The 26,890-nt window shown below is 38.0% G+C and overlaps 1 long non-coding RNA gene across 1 annotated transcript in view; it reads left to right on the top strand.

The window, feature by feature from the left end:
- The window catches only part of LOC131381996 (uncharacterized), a 132,939-nt gene that overhangs the window by 85,343 nt on the left and 20,706 nt on the right, over window positions 1-26,890 (top strand). The window lies entirely within an intron of this gene.

The following is a 26,890-nucleotide window of genomic DNA, read 5'->3' as shown; positions in this document are numbered from 1 at the left end:
TATCGGGTACAGTGTTAACTATTTGGGTGATGGGTCCACTAGAAGCCCAAACCTCACCATTACACAATATATCCTTGTACCAAATCTGCTCATATATCCCCTGAATGTAAAATAAAATAAAATAACAACAAAAGAAATAGGGCAGGCAGAACATTGCACTTCAACCCCAATTTATAGGCATTATTAAGTTAAGCTTTGTCTCATATTAATAAAACTACAGGAAGTCCATTTGACTTGAGAGACAAGAAATTGAATTTCTTTATGGCCTCTGTAAATAAATCTAGCACTGTGCCTGAAACATAATATAGTAGGTAATCAATGAAAGTTGCTCAATTGGTTCATAAATTGTGATCATCTACATTTATACAGTTTCCTAATTCTTCTAATATGTACTAATTTTGATTGGTAACCCAGGAGCAGATAACAAAATATAATTAATATGTGACCATTTTTTTTTTAGAAAAACAAAAGAGAAGGCCCAACCCACTATTCTTTACACTTGTGATTAACTGTCACCATTATACAGGGGCCTACATATTTATCTCTAGATTTCACTAAAAGCAATCAAAGACTTGTCTGTAATGAATTCATACTCCTAACATCTTGCCTCCAAATTTGAGAAATACTATCTCTATTAATTTAACATTAGTTCAACGGCAAGTGACAGAATTTCCCTCATCTCCACCTACGAAATAGTGGCTTCAGCAAGTTAGATGCTCTTTTCTTTCTGATTTATAAGTCTGGAAGTAAGTGATTCAGGGCTATGTTCTCAACAGTGTGAGTGACCCAGGTGTCTTCTGTTTTGTTGTTCTGCTACGTATAACCTCTATCCCTAAGGTTGCCTGGAGATCCAAGATGTCCTTGGCTATCCAGCCTGTCTGCAGAAAAGCAGGAATAAAATGAGAGGAAAAAGCATGCTCCCTTCTTTTAAGAAACTTTGAGAAATTGCACACAACACTTCAACTTACATGCCATTAGCTGGAGTTTAGACACATAGCCAGACTAGGTGCAAAAGAGACCAGTAAATATAATCTTATGTTCCCAGCTTAAAATGTAGGGTTCTGGTACAGAGGAAAATCAGGAGCATGGGAGTCATGGGAAACCATGTTGTATTTTCAAGTCATCTATAACCCTACCTTCCTGCAATGAACTCTCACCTCAGGAAATTCCACTAGCAACATGCCTGAAACATAATATAGTAGTTAATCAATGAAAATTGCTCAGTTGGTTCATAAATTGTGATCATCTACATTTATTCAATTTCCTAATTCTTCTAATATGTACTAATTCTGACTGGTAACCCAGGAGCAGATAACAAAATATAACTAATATATAATTTTTAAATTTTATTTGTTTGTTTATTTATTTATTTATTTATTTATTTATAGAGATGGAGTCTTGCTCTGTCACCCAGGCTGGAGTGCAGTGAGGTAATCTCGGCTCACTGCAACCTCTGCCTCCCACGTTCTAGCTATTTTCCTGCCTCAGCCTCCTGAGTAGCTGGGACTACAGGCGCACGCTGCCATGCCTAGCTAATTTTTTGTATTTTAGTAGAGACAGGGTTTCACCGTGTTGCCCAGGCTGGTCTTGAACTCCTGAGCTCAGGCAATCCGCCTGCCTTGGCATCCCAAAGTGCTGGGATTACAGGCGGGAGCCACCGCACCAGCCCAAAATATTTTTTAAAATAATCAGTCTATGTTATCTGTCTTAGAAACTAAATTTATTTTCTAATATCAGATGATGTGCTTAAAGTATATTATCTCTTAAAATGATAGACACACTTGAGTGTACATAATCTTTTGAGGTGCTTTTTAGAAGACTGATTTCTAAATTATATCCACAAAGATTTGAATTCAGAAAGTCTAGGGTTGGGCTCAGGAATCTGAGAGACAGAGTTGAGGGAAACTGAGAAGCCAACCAAGGCTGACTTCCAAGTCTCTTGACTGTTAGAGACTATAGGAAAAGGAAAAGCAACATACCTCAGTGAATACAATTGGGAACTTATTCCATTTGAAGTGCCTGAGGAATATCTGAGTGGCAATCAGCTATGTGGGCCTACGGTTCTAATACTTAACACAGAGAGAGAGAGAGAGAGTATGGATGGCTGCTGCCTGTTAATCTTAGGATCATCTCACATCAGGATGTTCCAGTAAAAACCTTTCTGATAAAGTGTGCCTAATAATGAATCAATACAAATGTGAAAATGATCTTTTATTTTGGTCTTGTGGCTTAATTCCAAATAATTTGCTTCCTGCTCCATCTTCACAAAAGGATTTAGTCTAAATACTTGGAGAATTATTCGTAACAGCTCTAGTTTCAGGCTCCTCTGTTTGGCTTTGGTTGGTGGTCCAGTTCCTTCCATCTGACCAAGATGTTACAGCCTACTCCAAAAACTATGCCAGGGAGTGTTCTGAGACGTAATTCCTCTTCTGAGATGGAGATGGGCCTGTTTGGATGGGGTGCTAAAATGAAAGAAATCCCAAATGCACAGCAAATCCATTTTTCCTGTACCCTAGTTATTGCATTTACAAAAACTCTAGATTTTGCAGTTTTAAAGAGTGGAAGGTTTTTAAAGCAACAGTAAAATCTAGAAGTCCCTTTAAGGAGAGGCCAAATACATTAGAGTGGGAAACAGTGTGCCATGCCTGTGAAGCTTGCAATTATACTTGGCTTTGCCTGGTGTTGAAAGTGACCAAAACTAATCAGGTCCAGAAGAGCATTCAGTAAAGCTGCTTTTCTGACTCTCTGCCTCTGCCCTTCCTGCTTCTGCTGCTGAGCAGATTGCAAGAGACTGGTGCCAACTCTACATTGCTTAATAATAATTCTCATTAGCATGCTGCCTTGGATGTGTACTGCAGAGCAAAATTTAGCTTCTCCTTGGTGTGAATCAAGAGAAGAGCATGAAATTCTCAGAATGTGCAAAAGGTTTGAAGATCTTAGTACAGGGAACACCTTTGGATGTGCTTAGGAATCTCTTTTTTCTCTCCAACCAGGGTAGGATAGACAGAGAGGAATTTTAATACCAAATGGAGAACTTTGCATTCTTTCTGCTTCTCCACGTGCAGCCCCTGAGATTTCAATTGTTTGTGCCTTATTGAACACTCTGATACATTCCAAATGTCCATGGCCTGTCCAAGCTCAGGGCCCCTGTGGAGTGAATGCTATTAGCTTTGGTCTGTGCATTTGACCACAGGGCAATAGGCCACATGTACCTGCAGCTCCATGACTTTCCTGAGGTCGTTCACATTAGCTTTTGTTATGAAAGTGAACGAGATGCTGTTTACTCTCCTGCAGATGCCAGGGTGACTGAATGGCACTCTGAGGAGACACGCAGAACCTTGCACATTCACAGTCTATTTAACAGGGGCCATATTTCCCACAACGGCTTTCACATGCCATCTGCTGTCACATGATACCACGTGCCAGGTCCTTATAAGAAATGTATTCGATCACCCAGTTTCTCACTACTCCTTTAGAAATGGCAAATTGAACTACTTACTAGTAGGTTTCACACTTAAGGAATTATGTGCATATCAAATGTAGTGAATTAAAAGGGTATTTTTATTGTCATTGCTGGCTGCAAAATGGCAATCACACACCCTCATGAAAAATTTAGAGAAAATATCAGACTTAGTGGTTAACGGGAAAGATACTTAAATTTTTCGTGAATTTACTTGCCAACAGAATAACTACAAAACAAAATTTGAAGAGAAGTCCAAGGCATTTTCTGGTTCCATACTTTTTTCATTCTCCTGTTGGATACCATTTCTCCTGTCTGATCCAATGCTGAGCTCAGTGGTAATGAAGTGCCACACTGTGAAAGGGTGAGAGAACTGGTACAAAGCGTACCAGGGAACAAATGAATTAGTACACCTGTCACGTCTCCCTCTTGAAGGATGGCACCTCTTTGTTAATTGAAAAGAAATGTAAAATGGGAGAAATAGCAAAAAAAATTAAATTAAAGATTTCTGGCTCTTCTTTCCTTCTTCTCCTTCATGACCTATGACAGCATATTGTAATGTCTCCAAGTCTTGCATTTTCATGTATTATTCTGATACTGTCTGTAGGGAGCCTAGAACAGGGCTGCCAGAGAGACAGTCTGTAATTGAAAGTTCTTTCAAGAGAAGGACTTCTATCAGGTCTGCTGAGGGAATAGGAGCTCCACCTGCTGACTTTTTTATGTTTGCCGACTCTGAAAGAATGCAAAACATGAAGAAATTGAATGGTGTTATTTCTTTTATAATTTCTCAGTGGAAATATAGTTTTCAAAATTATTGATAAGATGTACCAGTCTAACCAGGGCTTTCAAGAAGAAAATGCAATCTATAGCTTGTTTTAAGAGTGGGGATTATGTTGGCTTCCCTGGGCCAGTCTAAATAATTACTTTAATCTGGAACAACATATAAATTCATAAATTGTTGCCACCACGGCTCTTAGGGAATCCTCGACTTTTCAAACATTGCCTCTCTCAGCCATAAATTTACACTGCGCCACTCGCCCATGTGTGTTTTGTTTTAAGAAGCTGTAGTCTCTTGTTACATGTAGTTTGGAAGCAATGCTAGATGTTTTTGATCTAAAGAAGAAAGATCAAATCCTAGTCAAACTTTAGTATTTTAAAGGGCATAGACATTATTTGAGTATTTGAGTATTTGTTGTCTGCGTTTCAGAAAGAAGCTATGCAGATTTGTATAAAAGCTACATAAAACCGTAAACTTGTCATTTGTCTTTTCCTTGATGGAAATTGCCATGAGGAAGCGTGGAATGCATTATCAACATGCTTGATTGCTTAACTCCTGGGCCAATGGGATCATGAGGGCAGGTACACCTCCTTGCTCCTTACAACCTCAGTATTGTGGGTTTCATTTCTTATCTAGATTTTGTCCACTGACAAATAGTAAGTTACATGGCTGGATTCTACTGAAAAAAAAAAAAGGAACCTTTATTTATGGCTTGGGTTTTATGCTTAGAAAGACACTTTTGCATTATTTTGTATATTAGCATTGTAAGTCCTTTTCTGTATTCATGTAAACCACTGGAAGTGGATGCAGAAATCGCTCAGGCCCTGTAACAGAATTGACCGTACCCAGATAATTCTTGTGGAGGGATTCATTAGCTAGTTAGCCAGCTAGTTTTTTGGTAGTCCTAACAAGCTTCCCCCAGATCTTTCTTCTGGTGACATACTATGTACTCCAGGAGCTGCCCCCTACTCATTCTTCAGGAGTGGTCACATGACCCAGAACTGTACCCATACTCCTAGTCCAATCAGAGTTCTTCCCTAGGATCCATATATGCACAGTGAGAAAAAGATGCCATCTCCTTCCTCAAATGTTGTTGAACCTCAGCTGCTTGTGGCCATGTTCTCTGCCACGTGGTGATAACCTGGCTGGAGTAGGAGAAACAAGTTAGTGCTCAAAGCAAAGTGAAAGGCTGACAGAGATGAGAGCTGCAGCAGGAGAAAAAAAGCGACGGCAGTGTTGACTCTCTTATTCCAGAGCCCAAGGCCTTGCTTCTTACAGCCTCTTCTTTGTTTCTGTGGGTTACCCTCATTGTCTCCCCATTTCTGGATTACACAAGTCTATGATGGATTTCTGCTATTCACAACCAAAAGAGGCCTTACTATCATTGCCTCGCAAAACAGAAGTGAGAGTGATGCAACCGACGAATACTTACAGGTAAGGGAAGAGGCCTCATTTTCTTTATTGAGACTAGAATTATAAAGGATGGAGAAATAGAAACAGAAAAAAATACTCTCTAGAGTATTAGATTACAACAAAAACTAGCATTCGTGTAGTGTTCTACAGTTTTTAAAGTACTTCCATAATCATTTCTTTCATTTGACCCTCACAATAATTCTGCAAAATGGAGAGTACAGTGTATAATTATCCGCATGTTGCCAACACAGCAGAATGGTGAGTGGAAGTGTTTCTTGTGGTTCTGGAATTATAGCGAAGGCTCATGGCTGAAGACAAAGGATTCTGCATTTTGTGTTTTATATTTTGAGTCCAAGGGACCCCCAATTTGGGGGCCTAGCCACTTTCTCTACAGTTTTACTGGGAAGGGCCAGTTCAGAGAATCCACAAAATAAACTCCAAACCCAAAGGCAGTCAAGAAAATCTCATGTGAATATTGGGGCATCTACAAGAAGTGGAAGCTGGCATATCGTTCCCAGCTGAACATCAGTTTCACCAGCAGACCTGCCTTCCTGACTCTAAACAGTCAGAGTACAGGAAAGGAAAATGGAGAGAGAGAACGTGGAGTGGGAAACTAATGCGCAGAGAGGTTACTTTTTCAAGGCCACAAATAGAGTTAGCAGCTGATCTGAGGTTTGAAAATAACCACTGATGCTCACACAGCATGTGTCAGATCCATGGGGTAGGAGTCGGCCAGAGACTTGGTAACAGACAGATTGCTGGATCCCACCCCTAGACTCTCTGATTCAGTTAGTTTGGGGTAAGGCGCAAGACTGAATTTTTCGCAAGTTTCCAAGTGGTGCTGATACTTCTGGTCCAGGAACTTACTGGGAGAGAACGACTAATCTAGACCATTTCACTTCAAATTCTGAACTTCTTGTACACTGCCACACTGCATCCTTTTAACAATGCATTCCCTGTCCTATTGCAATACTGACATCTCATCAATATTTTAAAACATGTGTTTTCAGAAACAATATTTTATATCAAATTCTCACTTTTAGTAATATTTCTGCAATTTTGCGCTATGGAATTGAAATCTAACAAATACTATTCTGGACATGGGCTACAACAGTTGAGGCTGGAAATAAAAATTTTAAACCCTGCTGACCATGTTATTTTAAAATGTATTTTAATTAAGAATAATATGGCTTAGGAGCAGGGCTAAACAGTAGCAGTATACATGGGGAATAACTTTGGTTTTGCACATAAAATGTACATCAAGGGAAAAAATAAAGCAGAAAATAAACAAGATGAACTGAAAATACTGTAACAAATGTTGGGCTGAAATACTGCCAGGTGTGGAGGTGTAGGAAAATGAACACACATTTCGGTGGCAAGGCACAAAACTGTTTAAATCCTTTTGCAGAACTTTCTGAAAACTGTAATTTTGGCATGGATCTATGAGCAGAGTTATTGGGCTTATAATGTAGGCAAATCAACACTATCTGTAAGAATTGCCTTGTCCACCCTTGGATGTTGCATAGCTCCTCTAAAATATCACCTTCACCTATGCCAAAGAATGGAACACAGTGAAATAAATTCAGAAATTTTCTCTATACAATAAAGAGATACCAGAAGGTGTGAATTCTCAATAAATGATAGCTTGCTTATGCTCTCTTAACAAAGTAATATTCCTACAAAGAACTAAGATTGATGTCCTTGGGTGTATATATTATTTTTCATTAAAATATTTTATTAAGTTTAGTTTACTATAAAATCTAAAACTGATAACTTCTGGTCAGTGTTGATGACAGAGTAGGTTTGGGGTGTGAGAAGCTAAGGTGCCCATGTGTGGTAGTGACAAACAATTTTAAGATAATGACATCCGAAATCTGAAACTTATTGCTTAAAGGGCAGGGGTGCAGCAGGGGCCCCAAATACAGTTGTTCTGCAAAGAAATTAATGAAGTGATTGCTACCCTGGAGAACATTCATATCAGCTTCACATTTCTGATGATAGCACTGACGGACGATCAGGGTGAGGGAGGGATGAGGGCTGTGCTCTCCCCAACACGTACTTCATGCCCCCTACCTGAAATGGTTTGGCTCTGTGAACCCACCCAATTCTCATTTCCTGTCAAGGGAGGGAACAGGTGGGAGGTGACTGGATTGTGGGGGCAGTTTCCCCCATGCTGTTCTCATGATAGTGAGGGAATTCTCAAGAGACCTGATGGTTTTAAAGTGGCAGTTTCCCCTGCTCACTAATCTTCTGCCACCTTGTGATAAAGGCTTTGCCTTCCACAATGATTGTAAGTTTCCTGAAGCCTCCCAACCATGCAGAACTGTAAGTCAATTAAACCTCTTTCCTTTCTAAATTACCCCATCTCAGGCAGTTCTTTATAGCAGTGTGAAAATGGACTAATATACCTTTCTGACTGTAGGGCCAAGACCCGGCTTTACACAGAAGTTGAGAAGAAAGCCCCCTAACCCACTGACAGAACTTTTTGTCTCTAAACCCTATCTGCAAAGTGGATTTTATAAGGTAGGATTTCTAAACATTGAGTCATTTTTGGGGAGAAAAATAGAAAAAGAAATATAAGATTCTAGGAAAAGAACATGAAGAAAGAAAGTTTGTGAAATTTGTGTACTGGTGAGGGAGTTTAAGTAATGCCTTTGATTCTCCAAAGTTTTCTCCTTTATCTGTGCCTAAGATGGAATACATGTATTTCTTACTAACTTCTAATCATCTCTATAGTACCAAGAAATAGGTGTTATCACAATCTGATAGATGAGAAATTTTAAGGGTAGGGGCTTGCACACAATTAATAAATGAACGAGCTTGGATTTAAAACCAGCTCTCTCAGATTCCAGAACAACTGATGTTTCTACTGTACCATGTTGCTTTTATGTATTGGGGAACTTTTTCTTTTATTGATACATGATATTTTACATATTGATGGGGCACATGTGAGTATTTCTTACATGCATAGAATGTGTAATGATCAAGTCAGCGTATTTGGAGTATCCACCACCTTGAGTATTTATCATTTCTATGTGTTGGTATCATTTCAAGTCCTCTCTTTTTAGTTACTTTGAAACACACAAAATAATGTTGCTAAGTACAGTCACCCTAGTTGGCTATCAGACACTAGAACTTTTTTCTTCTATCTAACTATATGTTTGTACCTATTAATCAACCTCTCTTCATCCCCCCTCTCATCCACCCACTCTTCCCAGTCTCTGGTATCTGTCATTCTATTCTCCATGTCCATGAAATAAAAATTTTTAACTTTCACATATGAGTGAGAATGTGAGGCATTTGTCTTCCTGTGCCTTAGCTATTTCACTTAACATAATGACCTCCAGTTCTATTCATGTTGGTGCAAATGACATGATTTTATTCTTTTTAATGGCCAAATAGTATTCCATTAGGTATACACACATTTTTAAAATTCATTTGTCCATTGTTGGACACTTAGGTTGATTCCATATCTTTACTGCTGTGAATAGTGCTGTGATAAATGTGTGAACATAGCTATCCCTTTGATATGCTGACTTCTTTTCCTGTGGATAAATAGTAATGGGATTGGTGGGTCATATGCTAGTTGTATTTCCAGTTTTTTTTTTTAATTTCCATACTTCTTTCCATAGAAGTTGTACTAATTTACATTCCCACCAACAGTGTATAAGAGATCCTTTTATTCCACATCCTCACCAGCATCTGTTGTTTTGTATCTTTTTAATAATAGCCATTCTAACTGCAGTGTAATAATGTCTCATTGTGGTTTTGATTTGCATTTCCCCGATAATTAGTGATGTTGAGCATTTTTTCATATACCTGGTGGCCATATGTATGTCTTATTTTGAGAAATGTCTATTTTTGTCCTTTTCCCATTTTTAGTGGGATTATTTATTGTCTTTTTTTTTTTTTTTTACTGTTGAGTTTCTTGTATGTTCTGAATATTAGTCACATAAAGGAGTTTACAAACATTTTCTCCCTTTCAGGATATTCTCTCCTCAGTCAATTGACTGTTTATTTTGCTGTGCAGAAGCTTTTTAGTTTATTATAGTCCCATTTGTCTATTGTTGTTTTTGCTGTCTATGCTTTTGAGTTCTAGCCATAAAATCACTGCCTAGACCCATGTGCTGAACAGCCCTATGTTTTCTTCTAGTAGTTTTATAGTTTCAGGTCTTACAGTTAAATCTTTAATGAATGTTGAGTTGACTTTTGTATATGGTGAGAGATAGGTGTCCAGTTTCATCTTTCTGCATGAGATTATCCAGTTTTCCCAGCACCATTTATTGAAGAGGATGTCTTTTCCTTAATGTATATTCTTAACGGCTTTGTTGAAGATCAGTTGGCTATAAATTTGTGGATTTATTTGAGTTCTCTATTCTGTTTCATTGGTTTATGTGTCTATTTTTACACCAATACCATTTTGTTTTGGTTACTATAGCTTTATGATATGTTTTCAGGTAATATGTTGCGTCCAGGTTTTTCTTTTTTTTTTACTCAGGATTGCTTTTTTATTTGGGCTCTTTTTTGGCTCCATGTAAATTTTAGAATTTTTTTGCTATTTCTATGAAAAATGATGTTGGTACTTTGATAGGGATTGCATAGAATCTGTAGACTGTTTTTTGGCAGTGTTTATCATATTAATGATAATTATTCTTCTGGTTCATAAACATTGAATGTCTCCATTTGCTTGTGTCTTCAGTTTTTTTAATCAGTGTTTTGTAGTTTTCCTTGCAGATATATTTTACCTCTTTGGTTAAATTTATTCCTAGGTATTTTATTTTATTTTATTTGTGTAGTTATTGTAAATATGATTGCCTTTTTTATTTCTTTTTTGGCTTTCATTATTGGTGCATAGATACACTACTGATTGTTATGTGTTGATTTTGTATCCTGCAACTTTACCAAATTTCTCAGTTCTATGAGTCTTTTGATGGAAACTTTTGTTTTTTTCTAAATATAAGATCATGTCATCTGCAAAGAAGTATAATTTACCTTTTTCTTTTCCAATTTGGATGCCTTTTGTTTCTTTTTCTTGACTGATTACTTTGGCTAGAACTTCCAGTACCATGTTGAATAGAAGTGGTGAAAGTCTGCATCTTTGACTTGTTCTAATTCTTAGAGCAGAGGCTTTCAGCTTTTCGTCATTATGTTGTTAGCTGTGCGTTTGTCATATATGGCCTTTATTATTTTGAGTTATGTTCATTCTATGCCTAGTTTGTTGACAGTTTTTATCATGAAGGGGTTTTGAATTTTATCAAATGCTTTTTCTGTGTGTATTGAGATGACCATATGGTTTTTGTCCTTCATTCTATTGATGTGATATATCATGTTTATTAATTTGTATATGTGGAACCATCCTTGCATCCTTGGTATGCACTTGATTATGGTATATAATCATTTTGATGTGCTGTTGGGTTCAGTTTGCTAGTATTTTCTTGAGGATTTTTGCATCTATATTCATCAGGAATATTGGCCTGTAATTTTCTCTTTTGTTGTGTTCTTGTCTAGTTTGGGTATCAGGGTGATGCTGGCATTGTCAAATGACTTAGGGCGAATTCTCCCCTCTTCAATTTTTTTAGAATAGTTTCAGGAGGATTGGTATTAATTCTTCTTTATGTATTTGGTGGAATTATGCAGTGAATCCATCCAGTCTTGGGCCTTTGTTTTTTGGGAGACTTTTTATTACTGCTGCAATCTCACCACTCATTAGTCTGTTCAGATTTCCTTGTTTCTAGGAATTTATCCATTTTCTCTAGGTTTTCCAGTTTGTTAATATTCACAATAGTCTCTGATGATCTTTTTCATTGCTCTGGTATCAGCTTTAATGTCTCTTTTCTCATTTCTGATTTTGTTTATTTGGGTCTTCTGTCTTCTCGGTTAGTCCACCTACTGGTTTTTTTTATCAATTTTGCTTACCTTTTCAAAGAACCAATTTTTCATTTAATTCATCATTCTTTTTAGCCTCTATTTGGTTTAGTTCTGCTCTGATGTTTATTATTAATATTCTTTTGCTAATTTTGAGTTAGGTTTGTTCTGGTTTTTCTCATTCCTTAAGGTGCTTTGTTAGATGATTTGAAATATTTCCCTTTTTTTGGATGTAGGTATTTGTTGTGGAAAATTTTCTCTTAGTGCTGCTTTTGCTGTATTACACAGGTTTTAGTATGCTATGTTGTGTTTCCATTGTCATTTGTTTCAAGAAATTTTTAATTATTTTAATTTCTTTATTGAGCCAATGGCCATTTAGAAGCATGTTCTTTAATTTTTGTGTATTTGTACAGTTTCCAAAGTTTCTCTTGGTATTGATTTCTAATTTTATTCCTCTGTGGTCTAAGAAGATACTTGATATGATTTAAATTTAGTAAAATTTGTTGAAACTTGTTTTGTCACCAACATTGGGTTTATTTTGAAGAATGTTTTATGCATTGATGAGAAGAATTGTATTCTGCTGCTGTTGAATAAAATGTCTGTAAGTCCATGTGGTCTATGGTTCAATTTCAATCCAGTATTTCTTTGTTGATTTTCTGTCTAGATAATCTGTCTAATGCTGACAGTGGGGTGTTAAGATCCCCCACTATCATTGTATTGGAGTCTCTCTCTCTCTCTCTCTCTTTAGATCCAATGATATTTGATATATAAATCTGGGTACTCCAGTGTGTTAGGGGCATACATATTTAGAATATTATATCCTCTTGCTGGATTGATCCCTTTATCATTATATAATGATGTTCTTTGTCTTTTTTTTTTTTTACTGTTTTTGACTTAAAGTATCTTTATCTGATATAAGCATAGCTACCCCTGCTTGCTTTTGGTTTCTGTGTGGAATATCTTTTTCCATCCCTTTATTTTCAGTGTATATGTGTCTTTACAGGTAAAGTGTATTTCTTGAAGGCAGCATATAGTTAAATTATGTTTTTTTATCCATCCAGTTAGCCTACATCTTTTAAGTGGCAAATTTAATCCACGTACATTCAAAGTTAGTATTAATATGTAAAGTTTTGTTCCTGTTATATTGTCAATTGTTTTCTGGTTATTAGTATGTTGTTTGTTCTTTTCTTTTTCTCTTATTGTTTGTCCTTGTGGTTTGGTGGTTTCTGAAGTGGTATCATTTGAGTCTTTTCTCTTCCTCATGTATATGTTTGCTTTACCAGTGCATTTTAGACTTTTGTGTGTTTTTGTGATAGTAACTTTCATCCTTTCAATTCCAGATTTAGGACACTTATCAGTATTTCTCATAGGGCTAGTTTAGTGGTAATGAATTCCCTCAGCATTTACTTGTCTGGGAAAGACTTTATTTCTCATTAATTTATGCATAATTTTTCTGTCTATAATATCCTTGGGTGGCAGTTTTCTTCTTTCAGCACTTTGAATCTATCATCCCATTCTTTGGCCAGTAAAGTTTTTATAGAAAAGTCTACTGTTAGCCTGATGGGGGTTCTTTTATAGGTGATCTTTGTAATCTTTGTAGATGCTTTCATTTGCTGTTTGTAGAATTCTCTCTTTTTTTTTTTTTTTTTTTTTTTTTTTGACAATCTCACTCTTGTTGCCCAGGCTGGAGTGCAACGGTGCAATATCAGCTCACCGCAACCTCCGCCTCCCGGGTTCAAGCGATTCTCTTGCCTCAGCTTCCCGACTAGCTAGGATTACAGGCATGCACCACCATGCCCAGCTAATTGCTTTGACTTTAGACAATTTGACTATAATGTGCTCTGCAGAAGACCTTTTGTATTGTATCTGTTTGGGGATTGCTTGGTGTCTTGTATCTAAAAATCAGTATCTCTTGCTAGACTTGGGAAGTTTTCATCTGTTATTTTGTTAAATAGGTTTTTGAAACCTTTTGTTCTCTTTTCACCTTCTGGGATATTGGTAGTTCATATATTTGGTAGCTTTTACGGTGTTCCATATTTCCATATATCATGAAAGCTTTGTTTATTCCCTTTTCTTTATTTTTGTCTGACTGAGTTATTTCAAAAGACCTGTCTTCAAGTTCTGAGATTCTTTCTTTTGCTTGATCTAGTCTATTGTGGTAGTTTTCAAATATATTTTGTATTTAATTTAATGAATTCTTCAGTTTTAGAATTTCTATTTAGTTCTTTTTAATGATATCTATTTCTTTGGTAAATTTTGTATTCATATCCTGAATTGTTTTTCTAATTTCTTTGTATTGTTCCTTGGAATTCTCTTGTATCTCACTGAGCTTCTTTACTGTCAAAATTTTGAATTCCTTTTCTGCGATTTTGTGAATTTTTTTTATTGAGATCTGTTACTGGAGAATTACTGGATTCCTTTAGAGGTGTCATATTTCCTTACTTTTATAAGTTTCCTGTGTTTTTACATTGATACCTTCATATTTGCTATTATTGTCACTTCTTCCAATTTTTTGTATTTGCTTTCATAGGAGAGAAATTTTTTTGAAGATGCATTAATGATGTTGGTCAGGTATGGCCCTTTGGCTTTTATTTTGGGTGCATACTGTAGTGTAGTCTGTCCGTACAATTTCTTTGGCTGTAAACAACATCAGTGGTATTCGTGATTTCCTTGGTGGCTTAGGGTATGGTTATTAGTGGAGGCTCTGACGAACTTTTGCTGGAAACAGAGATGCCAGATGGGCCACTCTTCACCCTCCAGTGGTGGCAGTGGAGGGCCAAGCGTCCCTGTTCTTGGACCTCAGGATGGTGTACACTGTCACCAGTGTCAGCAGGTCCAGGCAGGCTGATTGTTGGGCCTCCAGGGTGGCTTGTTCAGATGCTAGTATTGGCAGCAATGGGTTGGGCATGTGGGCAGGCTCTTCAGTCCCTGGGAAGAAAGTATGGTGTGTGCAATGGCAGTTAGTAGTGGCAGATGACCCTCTGGGTCCTGAGAAGTGTGTATTTGTATTGGTGATGGCTCGATGGGCTGGGCAGGACAGTCCCCAGGCTCCTAGGTAGTGCATGTGGGTGGGTGCTGGCAGTGGTGTTGGTGTCAGGCTGGGTGGGCCCATCTTCAGGTTCCTGAAGGGACTGCACAGATGCCAGAGGTGGTGGAATGGGTGTAGTGATCCCCAAGTCCTAAGGCAGCATACTTGGGCTCTGGGGACTGGGATAGGAGGAAGTGCCACACTAGATGGGTCTGACCTCAGGTCTCAGATGGTGTGTAGGGGTGTAGGCTATAGTAGGCAGGGTAGGGAGATCTGCTGTGGGGGTCTGGGTAAACTGACCTCAGAGCTCACGCTAGAGCACAGTGGTCCTGCTGTTGGTATGGGTGAGGTCACTGTTAGCAATCTCCTGCAGGCAGCTCTAAGGCTCTAGGGAGTGTACACTTCATCTCTGGTAGCAGCAGTGGCTGCATTGGTGTGTGGGGGGAGCCTGTATTCAGAACATGCACTATAGCACAGAGGCCTTGCTCCTGGTGTGGGCAGGATTGGCACCCACACCCCTAAATAGGGAGCTCTCAGGTTCTGGGTAGCATTTGCTTTGGCTCCTGGCTACAGCAGTGACTGCAGTGTTGAGTGGAGTCAGGGAGGGACCACAACCTCTGTGTGTGGGCCTGAGCACAGAGACCTTGCTGCCAGCAGGGTTGGGGTTGCCACTCATAGCCCCAGACATGCAGCTCTCAGGCTTGCCTGCCTTTGGCAGCAGCAGTGACCACAGAGCCATGCAGAGAGGGGAAGGGATTCCTCCTTCCATATGTGAGCCTAAGAGTTGGGGCCACACCACCAGTGAGGGGTGCAGTAGCCACTCACAGCCTCAGACAAGCAACCCACTGGCTTGCCTGTCCCAGTTCCCAGTGGCACCAACAGCACCTGTGGCTGCAGTGGTGTGCAGAGAAGAAGGGGTCCCACTCTCTGTGTACAAGCCTGAGTACAGAGGCCACTCTGCCAGTTGTGGGAGAGTTGTGGCCCCCAGTCCCAGACAGTCAGCTCTCAGGCTTGCCCACCTGAGTTTGGTTGCAGCAACTGCTGGAGCAACATGCAGAGTCAGAGAAGGGATTACACTCTCCAAATTTTGTCCTCACAGCCCAATGCAGGAAGCTCTCAGGGTCTGGAAAGTGCATACTCTGGTTTCCTTTGTTCCAGGGTCCATCTCCTTGGTTTGCTATATTGTCCTTTTCCTGGGGAGTAGTATTCCATGTGGGCTAGCATACTGGAAACCCTGCAACACCTTTGGGTCAGCAAGCACTGTGCCACAGCAGTCCTCCGGGTGGATACTGGGGGATGTCACTTGGGGGTCCCAAAATGTGGAAATGTGGGGGCTGTGCTCCTCAAGGTAGGATGGAATTCGGTGACAGGATGCTTTCACAATGGTGCCATGGTGTAGCTACTTAGGTCTCGGGGTTGTGCGTGACCCAGCATGAGTCTGGTGCAGTGTCCTTGCAAAAGGGTGCAAATCACTGCCCACACTAGTCTCCAAGTTCATGTGGGTGGAGGAGCTCTCCCATGGGTTAGAAGCGCAGCAATCCATGGTGGAGATACGGACTGCTGAGGATCTCTCATTTACCCTTTCCCCACAATAGGGAGCTCCGCCCATCTCCCAGGTGATCTCAGCAGGCCTGACTGCTTGCTTCCTACTCCTTCTGTGTCTTAGGCATTTCCTGTGACTTCTCTGTCAAATGCCAGTATTCTCTTTTGATGTTCTATTTGAGGTGTGATTATCTAGTCACAGTTTTGGTTCTTCTTCTGAAAGGGCCTGTGTTCAATGTCTCTAGACAGCCTTCTTGAACCTCTATTCCTATTTGGGGAAATTTAATGAGACTTGGAAGTGAAGACAATTCTTGGTTGCTAACATCTTGTGATGAATTTAGTGATAATTACCAGACAGTTGGGAAATAGCACAAATCTGGGATAAGGGAAGGAGAGAAAGCTGAGGGAGTACTTAATGATGACTAGAGATGACCCTCTTGGGAATATGGAACTAGCAAAATGTTATTAGCTTTTCAACTTGATCTAGGACTGTCCCTGGCTATACTGTCCAGGACATGTAGTAATTAATTCAGCACCTACTTATTGAGTGCTTGTTAAGCATTAAGCACTCACTATATGTGGGTCATAAGATATATTCCCTGCTTTTTTGGTGCTTATGCAATGATTCTCAAACTATTATGATTAGAATATCCTAAGAACTTAAAAGTTCTAATGCCAGGGCACCTTTCCCCAACCCCCACCGCTACCAGCAAAGCTGTTTGGATTCACTTGCTCTGGGGCAAAGCCTAAGCATTATTTATTTAAAAAAAAAAAAACAACAACAACAACTCTCCAGGTGATTCTAATGTAGTCAGAAATATCAACCTGCCTAACAGGTGAGATTGGTTCGCAGTGATAGGACGGGAATGAATTTTACAAGTACACTGGGATTATGTGCCCCTTAGCCTTTGCCATGACTATACAAATATTATCAATTTCGATGTCTGCTGTGATATACAAAAGGTTGTGAAACACTGACAAATACTTAGCATTTTAGCAAAATAGGTCATTTTGCTAATTTTGATGTGGCATACGTTATAGCTTATGGGTGGTTGTATATGTGCGCACACACGCGCACATGCATACACACACGTGTCTCTATAGAGGGGCAGTGGTGAAAAATCTGACCTACAATCTTAGGCAAGTGCTCCAGGTAGTCTTTTGCAGATCTCCCTAAGTAAGGCAAAACAAAATCAGAAAACCAAGAGGATTTTAGAAGTGATCTAGCCCAACCCCTTTGCCTCAGAGATAAGGAAGCTACTTTAAATCATAGGGCAAGTCACAGGTGGAGCTCAGCCATGGACTTCATTCTTTCAAATCCTGTACAAATAGCTTAATGTTCAATCTAACCCCTGCATAGGATGCAGTGTTTAATTGCATAAAGTGGAAAATTAAATGCCTTGGCTAACTCATATTTATAATGAGGCATCAGCCTATGAAGGACTTCTATTCTGCCTTTGTTCCATACACTGCACACCAAGTAAAATGACAGTCCAAGAGATAGACACTCAAGTAAAAGACCTCCAGAGAGGCTGATTATTTTCTCATGTCCCACAAGAAAAAGAAAAAAAATGACACAAAACTTTTTCCCCAGGTAGGTAAGAAGCCAAGTTCCTGCCAAGCCTGCTTTCCTCTCTCTAGGCTGCCTCTCCAGTCCTCCGCCTGCCACGGTTTTCATCGCCATCATTATTTCTGTTTCTCTGAAGATAGAGAATGCTGCCAACCTGCTCTGTCCTCCTCAGACTCTCTCGTCTGACTGTTCTCTAAAGGCCCCTCCACCCAGCCTCTAGCCCATTTCTTTCTCTGGCTTTTGCAGGATTCCTCATTCTCCCTGAGGTCTTAACTATCACATCATGCATGTTCTGCCACTGCTGTTATCACTGTTGCTGCTGCTGCTGCTGCTGTCAGCTGGCTTTGTGACTTTCAGCACCCCCATTTCCAGCAGAAATTCTAGCTGCCCTGATTGTGAGAGTGTGAACACCAGTCTTCCATCCCTGACGATGTTTGGTGGATCTCTGCTCAAATGGGTTCAGAACACACACAGGGTGGAAACACTCTTGTCCTCTGCCAAGGGTGCGCCTGCTTCCACTAGCCCTAGGGGTTCTGTTCCCAAGACTATACCCTGGCACTCTGACCCTTGTCTTCCTTTTAATTCCCTTCCTCACAGTGTCTTCTTCCACATCTGACATTCTTAGCTCTTTAGAGTCCCCAAAACTGTTACCATATTTCATTATTGTTAACTCTAAAGATTTTGGCATCAAACATCCTGCATTTGAATGCCAGCTGTGTCACACATCAGATGCTTTACTTTGGCAAATCATAGAACTTTTTGTCAGTAGGGATAATAATGGTACCTATATTGTAATATTGTGAGTGTTACTGGGATAATAAAGTACATAGTACAGTATTTGGCACATAATAATTGCTCAACAATACCAATTGTTATTATTATTAGACTGTGTCCTCTAATTATTTGTCTACAGATTATGATCTGTATAAATAACTTACCAATTAAGAAGACCACAGGTATGCAGTGTCTCCTCACTCGTACAAGACTGATGTCAGTTAATTAAGAGAAGTTTCGTCACTAACCAGGAGTTTCACATCATAGTTCCACACTTTGCTTCCACTCCCAATATGGCTTGTTGACTTTTCACTCTCTTTACCCTGTTTTCTTTGTATAGTTCCCAGGGCTATCACTTTTCTTTATTTTGGTTAATACATATAGCTGTACATTGACCCAGTCTCCATGAAAAATACTGTCATATACTCCCTCTTTCCCTCTTTCCCTAATATCATCATTTCATAGAGATCAAACTCACATTTTCTGGCACCATATTCTTTTTATAAAATACTTTACTTTTAAATTTTTACCCAACTACGTCTATGTTATTTTAGCTAGCTAAGCTGCTATAACAAAGAGATCTAAATACAGCGGCTTAAATATAACAGAAGCATATTTTTCTCTCATGTAACAGCTAGAGGAATGTGTGTAGTCCAGAGCATACAAACTACAAGTCATTCATGACCCAGAGTTCTTTCTGTCTTGTTATTCTGCCATCTCCTAGGGTGTTTGTCTGCATTGACTGAAGCTGTTTCTTCTTGATGTCTCAATTCCGGAAGGTGGGAAAAGGGAAAGTCTGGATTAAATGGTTTTATTCTTAAAGAAGGGACCTTAAGGAAGTTTCATTAATAATCATACCCTTTGGGCAAACTGAGCTGCTACCTAGCTGGCCACACCTTTCCAAAAGGCTAGAAAATAGAGTCTGTACCTGCATTGCCCTCTATGACTAAAAGGAAAAGGGGAGAATAGGTACTGGGGATATTCCCTGACCTCGGCCACACATACAGCATGACTGAAAGTTCAACTAGGACGTGGGGTGTATCATGGAAATGACAGTCATCTGCTGTAACCTTTCTCACACTCGATACTGATCCCTATAGGAAACCACTAGTAGAATCCAAATCTCTTTCTTTATTTTTTTTCTCCTTTTTGAGATGGAATCTCGCTCTGTCGCCAGGCTGGAGTGCAGTGGTGTGATCTCAGCTCACTGCAATTTCCGCCTCCCGGGTTCAAGTGATTCTCCTGCATCAGCTTCCCGAATAGCTGGAATTATAGGCACGCCACCACACCTGGCTAATTTTTGTATTTTTAGTAGAGATGGGGTTTCACCGTGTTGGCCAGGATAGTCTTGATCTCCTGATCTCGTGATCAGCTGCCTCAGCCTCCCAAAGTGCTGGGATTATAGGCGTGAGCCACCGCATCTGACCATCTCTTTCTTTTTAGCTATTTTGATGATTACCTATTTATATAATAATACATATTTTATTTTAAATAATATCGTAGAGACTCTAAATAGCCTATCTAAATTATGTATCTTGACATAATATCGTATTGCTTTCTACCTTCTATAAGGCTAACATGGTATTTTGGACCAATCCCCTTGCTGAGGACAACCAAAAAGATTGGATGAAGTACAAAAAGCACTTACTTGAAAGCATCAAAGACTTCTAAGATAGTGAGGAAGTTTAAAGTCAAAATCTAGGAAAAGACAAGAAACTAGAGAAATAAACCCAGCCATAAAATCACTTTTTTCCACCCCCCCCTGCGGGCTTCTGCCACGTCTGGGGAAGCAGCTGCAAAGCTAAACTGTATTTTTTGATGATTCCTCAGAGCCGGACAAACAGAAATCAGAAACTAAAACCTGCCAGGAATAGGGATTCAGGAATAGGGATTTAATAACTCAAGCCCCCTTTGAGCTGAGAATCTGAAAGGCCACACTCTCAATATGAGGAGTAGCTGCTAGGAAACCAGCCCTTGCATAGAATTGTAGTCAGTTTTGCATCATTTAACAGTACAAGTAAACTTCAACTCTGACATTATATTAAGATATTTCTGAAATGATAACACACACTGCTATTTGCAGGAGCAAATGAATATCCTCTCAAGAGAAAGACATCATCGTAACAGGCCTCAACACTTCCTCCATATGACTTATAAAACATAATTTCCATCATGTAATGAAAAATAAGGGTTTACAAGGCAACAAGATCACTGAATGAGTAACAGAAGACAGAGAAGCAACAAAAAAAGCCTCCAAAACATGAATTATTGAAATGATCGGATATGGTTCACAAAATGACTATGCTTTTTACATTTATGAAATAAATTCCAGGCTTAAAAACATCAGTGAAAAGGAAACTCTAAAATTTAATGTGACATATTAAGAAAAAAATCCAAAAATATAATACTCAAAATTAAGATGGGCTTAAGAGCAAATGAAATGTAGCTAAATAAAAAAAAATTTTAATGGAAGACAAGAAGAAAACATCCTCCAGAATGCAGCACACAGAAATAAAAGGGAAGAATTGGAAAAGAGTGGATAAGAGGCCTAAGTGGTCAGTGACAAGTTGTAGCCCAGAAAGTATGAAGGGAATGGGACAGATATAAAATTGGAAGAAATAACAGCTCTGAATTTTTCGAAAGTAAAAACGGTATCAATCTACAACTTTAAGAATCTCCATACATCCTAAGCAAAATAAATTATAAGAAACTCACACGCAGACATTGTAGCAAAACTTGAGACAACAATAGACAGAGACAAAAATCTTAAAGCATCAGAAAAGAAGCAGTTACTTTCAAAGGAAGAACAGTTAGACTGAGAACTGACTTCTCAATAGTAACAAAGGAAGCCAGCGAGCAATGGAAGGGTTTTCAATTAACACCGAAGTTTGATACAAAAAAAAAAAAAAAAAGTTGTTACTTGTAGTTAAATTACTTTAAAAAATTGAAAAATTACAACTGTGAAGATAGTACAGACAAAAATTGGAATGACAAAAAAATCCAAATAGAACAATTGGGATAAGTAGCACAAAATAAGATGATAAATTTAACTCAAATATATCAGTAATTACATTGAATATAAAAGGATCAAAAACTCAATTTGAAAGCAAAATGTGCAAATTGGATTGAAAACAAAAGAAAATGCAATTATGTACTGTTTATAAAAACTTATCTAAAATAAAAGGATATAGAAAATTTGAGAATAAACAGAAAAAAAGAATCCTTTAAACACCAACCCAAAGAAATCAGCTATAGCTATACTAATATACTCTTTTTATGTAATAAAGACAGTATAATAAACTCTATAGATAAATACATCTCTACATAATGATAAAATGTCCTATTTACCATGAGGATTTAAAATTTGCACACACCTAATTACAAGGCCTCAAAATATGTGAGAGAAACATTGACATAATTAAATGAAAAATAGACAAATCCATAATCATAGTGAGACATTTTTATTATGACTCAGTAACTTATAGAAAAATAAAACAAAAAAGAAGGAACATACAAGATTTAAATAACATGATTAACAAAATTGACCTAATAGACACAGCTGCAGAAAACTTATTCTTTTCAAGCATGCACAGTCACAAAATTCTCAGTAGAATATGTTTTCTAATCCAATGAAGTTATACTAGATATTAATAAAAACTAATTTGGAAATGAAGAAATATACTTCTAAATAACTAATGGGTAAAAGAAGAAATCACAATAGAGATTAGAAATAATTTGAACTAAATAGTGATAAAAATACAACAAATCAAAGCTTGTGGACAGCAGCTAATGCAGTACTGTACTTAATTATGTTAGAGAAGAAGAAAGGCAAAAAAATCAATGATCTAAGCATCCTTGTAAAGATATTACTAAAGAACAGCAAACCAACCCCAGAGAAATTAGAAATAAAAATGAATAATGATTTGGGCAGACGTTAAAAAAATAAAATAAGCATACAATAGAGAGGATCAGCAAAGCCAAAAGTTAGTTTCTTGGAAAAGTTGATAGAACAGACAAAACCTTGGCAGAATTGATCCAGAAAAAGAGAAAGAAGGCCCATTAATCAATATGAAGAATGAAAAAAAGGATATTGCTACAGATTCTACAGATACTAAAAAGATGAAAAGAGGATGCTATGAGTGAGTTTATGTCAACAAATTTAAACATTTAGATGAAATGGAGAAATTCTTAGGCAAATTAACTTATTTAAGAAATGGAGACTGTGAATAGGCCCATAAAATTGACTCAATGATTAAAATCCTCTCCACAAATAGAACTCTAAACCCACCCAGATGGTTTCAATGGTAAGTTCTATCAACTTTAAGGAAGAAATTATTACAGGTTTAAAAACTTTAAAAAGTGGGTGCAGTCCTAAAATCACTTTGTAAGACTAGCATAATCTTGATAAGAAATGCTAACAAATGCAATAACAGAAGGAAAAGCTACCAGCCATTTTCATTCATGAATATAGATGCAAAAGTTTTAAATAAAATATAAGAAAGCATTATGACCAGGTTATATCTTCCCGGGAATATAAGATACAATATCATCAAATTTAACATTGATTCATAATAAAAATTTGTTAAAAAAAAGATGCAGAAAGAAAAGAAATCCTTATAACATTCTTAGAATAAACAGTTGAAAGTGTTTCCTCTATGATCAGTAAGAGGGCAAATATACTCTCTTTTCAACATTATGCTTTTTAACATAACTTGCTGGTGTAGCAAAGCAAGAAAGAAAATAAAGGATTGGGTAAGTGCCCATCAACTAATGAGTGGGTAAAGAAAATGTGATATATATACACCATGGAATACTATTCAGCAATAAAAAGGAGAGAAATGTCTTTTGCAGCAATTTGGGTGGAGTTGGAGGCTATTATTCTAAGTGAAGTAACTCAGGAATGGAAAACAAAGATCTCATGTTCTCACTTATAGATGGGAGCTAAGTTAAGAGAACACAAAGGCGTAAGAATGATGCAATGGACTTTGAGGCCTTGGAGGGGAAGGTTGGGAGAGGGGTGAGGGATTAAAAAAAACTACATATTGGGTAACTGGAGAAGTATCCTATGAACATATATATTGGAAACTGAAAATGTAATTATTCAAATTATAATTCTTTCAAAATTTATATATAGATTCAATGGAATCTCAATGAAAATCTCAACAGATTGGTTAATGGAACTAGATAAGCTGATTCTAAAATTTTATTTTTAAATATAAAAGGCTAAAAATAGCGAAGATTTTCTTAAAGATGCATAACAAAGTCAGGGGATTCGTTCTATATGATATCCAATGAGTATGGCACTGGCATAAGGCTAGACAAACAGAATGAGAGCAGGACACAGGGAGTGAATGAACAGACACACATATATCTGGACACTTGAATTTGGATAAAAGAGGCAATGTAGGAAGGAAGGGAAAAGATAGTCTTTTCAATAGAAGGAACTGGATCAAAGAGATATTCAACGGAAAAAAAAGAATGAAATTTTACCTCTTCCTCACAACATAAGTAAGTTAATTATTACAGACAAATTATGGACCTAAATGTGAAAGGCAAGACAACATTGTTTCCAGATGATAATACAGGAGATTGTCTTCATGACTTTGCATTAGTGCAAATGTTATAAACCTACACTCAGATGCCTGTGCTGATACTGACATGACTTTAATTGTATGGGAATTCGCCCAGTCTGCACTCAATGCCTGTCTCATCCAACCATCTTTAATAAGTCATCACCATGTGGCTACCCTTTAAGGAGCAACCAGAACCACTAAGACCAAAAGAGAATCCTGACATCTGGTGAGGTGAAGGAGGGCCCTAGTACCTTTATTTGTGGGTAGAACTGGGCTTCTGTGGCCTGAAAATCTAAGGACCAAACAGCAACTTTACAATAAAGAACCTGAGCTCTGATAGAAGGGAGACAATGGTTACTTCTTTTCATGGATTCTAAATTCTATCTGCCAGTCACTTTTTGTGTGTGCATTCATTGAGGGTGTACAGAATGGAATTACAGAGGCAGAAGAAAATGACGTCTCTGCCAAACTGATAGTTTAAAAAACATTTTAGTGCCCTACTTAACTGTAATTTGTTTTAGTTTTAAACAAGAAAAACCCAGCATGTAAGCAAAGCAGACTGGACTTGTACAGATATGGAATGCAAACCACACAGGAGAGTCATGGGGGTCCTGAAGGGGGATTAGAATTTGGACAACTTTTTATGCAATGAACAACGTTGCAATGGTAAGATATAAGAGCATCATAAAATACTCCTTTCCCTTTCTTCTTCCCCCACCTCCCATCCCTAAAATTTCCTTGACCTTTTCCCTGATGTTTGAAATTCCACCTTGGAGGAGTCTCTTTAGCCGAAGGTTTGATACTTATTACAAATATGAGGCAAAGCAATGTCATTACCTGCATTTTGATATAAATAACTTAATATGGAAAATAAGTTCTGATGGGAAGAAAGCATGAAGTACTAACAGGAGTGAAGGGATGGTTTCCACGGAGCAAAAAGGCAGGAAAACAAGGAGCAGGACTTGAAGGACAGGTGCTTCAAGAAAAAGTGGAGCAGACACATGCCAGCTTGGAATTAGGCAGACAGATGTGGTTCAGGATTGTGGGTCCCTTGGGGTAGTAACCAATCAGAGGCTCATTTTTCTCACCTGTAAAGTGGGAATATCTACTACCTGCCTTTGCTTAAGGACTAAATAAAATAATTATGTTACAACACTTGATGGAATATTAGGCCCAGAATAGGAGTTAATTAAGCATTAGCTCCTATATAACCCAATTGTTTTGTTTTCTTTTTTAACCAAGAACAATCTCTTTCTGAGTCAATTCCTTTGCAATATCTTACATCTATCTATGCACTTAAATGTTTTCATTGATGTGGCTATTGGATATGGCTATTGGATGACCATATGGCTATTGGATGACTTAGGAAAACATTCTTTTTTTTTTTTTTTTTTTTTTTTTTTTGAGGCAGAGTCTTGCTCTGTCACCCATGCTGGAGTACAGTGGCGCGATCTCGGCTCACTGTAACCTCTGCCCCCGGGTTCAAGCAATTCTCTGCCTCAGCCTCCAGAGTAGCTGGGATTACAGGTGCACCACGCCCGGCTAATTTTTCTATTTTTAGTACAGACGGGGTTTCACCATCTTTGCCAGGCTGGTCTTGAACTCCTGACCTTGTGATCCACCTGGCTCACCCTCACCAAATGCTGGAATTACAGGTGTGAGCCAACGTGCCCAGTGGAAAACATTCTTTAGAAAAAAGCAGAGTGAGTTTATCTGGTATTTCCTGTCTCATAATATTTTTTTGTTACTATCTTTCGGAGGAGCTATCAGGAATCTGAAGCAAATAAAAATATCCTTTTATATTTTTTCTTACTTCGTCTTGATAATGTTTCTTATATATTTTCCTGATGAAATGTATGGAAATATTGATAAAAGTACATCATGATCTGAAATAATGTGAATCGTTTGGAGATGACTCAAGGACAAGAATCTTGAGATAGAAGTCTACATCCCCTAAAAGCGATGACACCATTTATTTGAACAAGGCCAAGATAGAATCTAATTTATTGAAAAGCAACATAGCTGTTTCTTTCCCTTTTGAACAGTGGCTTTTAAATATTTTTTTTTCCTTACCACAACCCACAGTAAGAAATACTTTTTACATTGTGATCTGATACACACACATGCCTGATATATGTGTGTATCTGAAATAATAGCTTCATGGAATAAAGCTTACCCTTATTCAATTTGGTGCACTCTGAAATGTTCCATTCTACTCTATTTAACTTTTTAAAATGCTGTTTGAGACCATTATATTGATTTTATGTTCCACACTTCAAACATCACTGCTTTAGGGTTTTACTTATTTTGCTTTTCTGAATGGCAAGCCTTCTCAAGATGGTCTTAAATGCACTTAATTTGGTCCTGTTTTCTTTTCTGGGATATTCTGTATCTCTAAATACAAATATGAAAAGGAATTTATTAGCTACAATGGAAGGATATTGAGAAAAATCAATTTATGATTGCCCCACAATTTAAGGAAAGTTTACCATCTTTTACATTCCTGGCCCATTCAAATTCTTTCATTCCTCTCTGTTCCTTTCATATTTTTACCAAAGACTGATTTCCAGTTGTTACTAGGCATACCAGGCTTATTAAAGGGAAGGGAGGAAACTGACATTTAATAAGCACCAGTTATGTACAAGGTACCTTGCATACATTATTTCTTCCCAATAACTACTCATGGTATTTTTTTATTCATAATTTTATTGCATATATTATTTCTTCCCAATAACTACTCATGGTATTTTGTAATTCATACTTTAAAACTTATAAGAAAACAGGGATTGAGAGAGATAAAATAACTTACCCAGGGTCAAAAAGTTCAAAAAGTTCAAAAAGCTGGTTTGTGGTAGAGCTGGCCCCCAAACTGAGGCCTGAGTAGGAC

The sequence above is a fragment of the Hylobates moloch genome, unplaced genomic scaffold (genome assembly GCF_009828535.3).
Source record: "Hylobates moloch isolate HMO894 unplaced genomic scaffold, HMol_V3 SCAFFOLD_19, whole genome shotgun sequence".
NCBI classification, from domain to species: domain Eukaryota; kingdom Metazoa; phylum Chordata; class Mammalia; order Primates; family Hylobatidae; genus Hylobates; species Hylobates moloch.
This window is presented reverse-complemented; position numbering and strand designations above follow the sequence as displayed.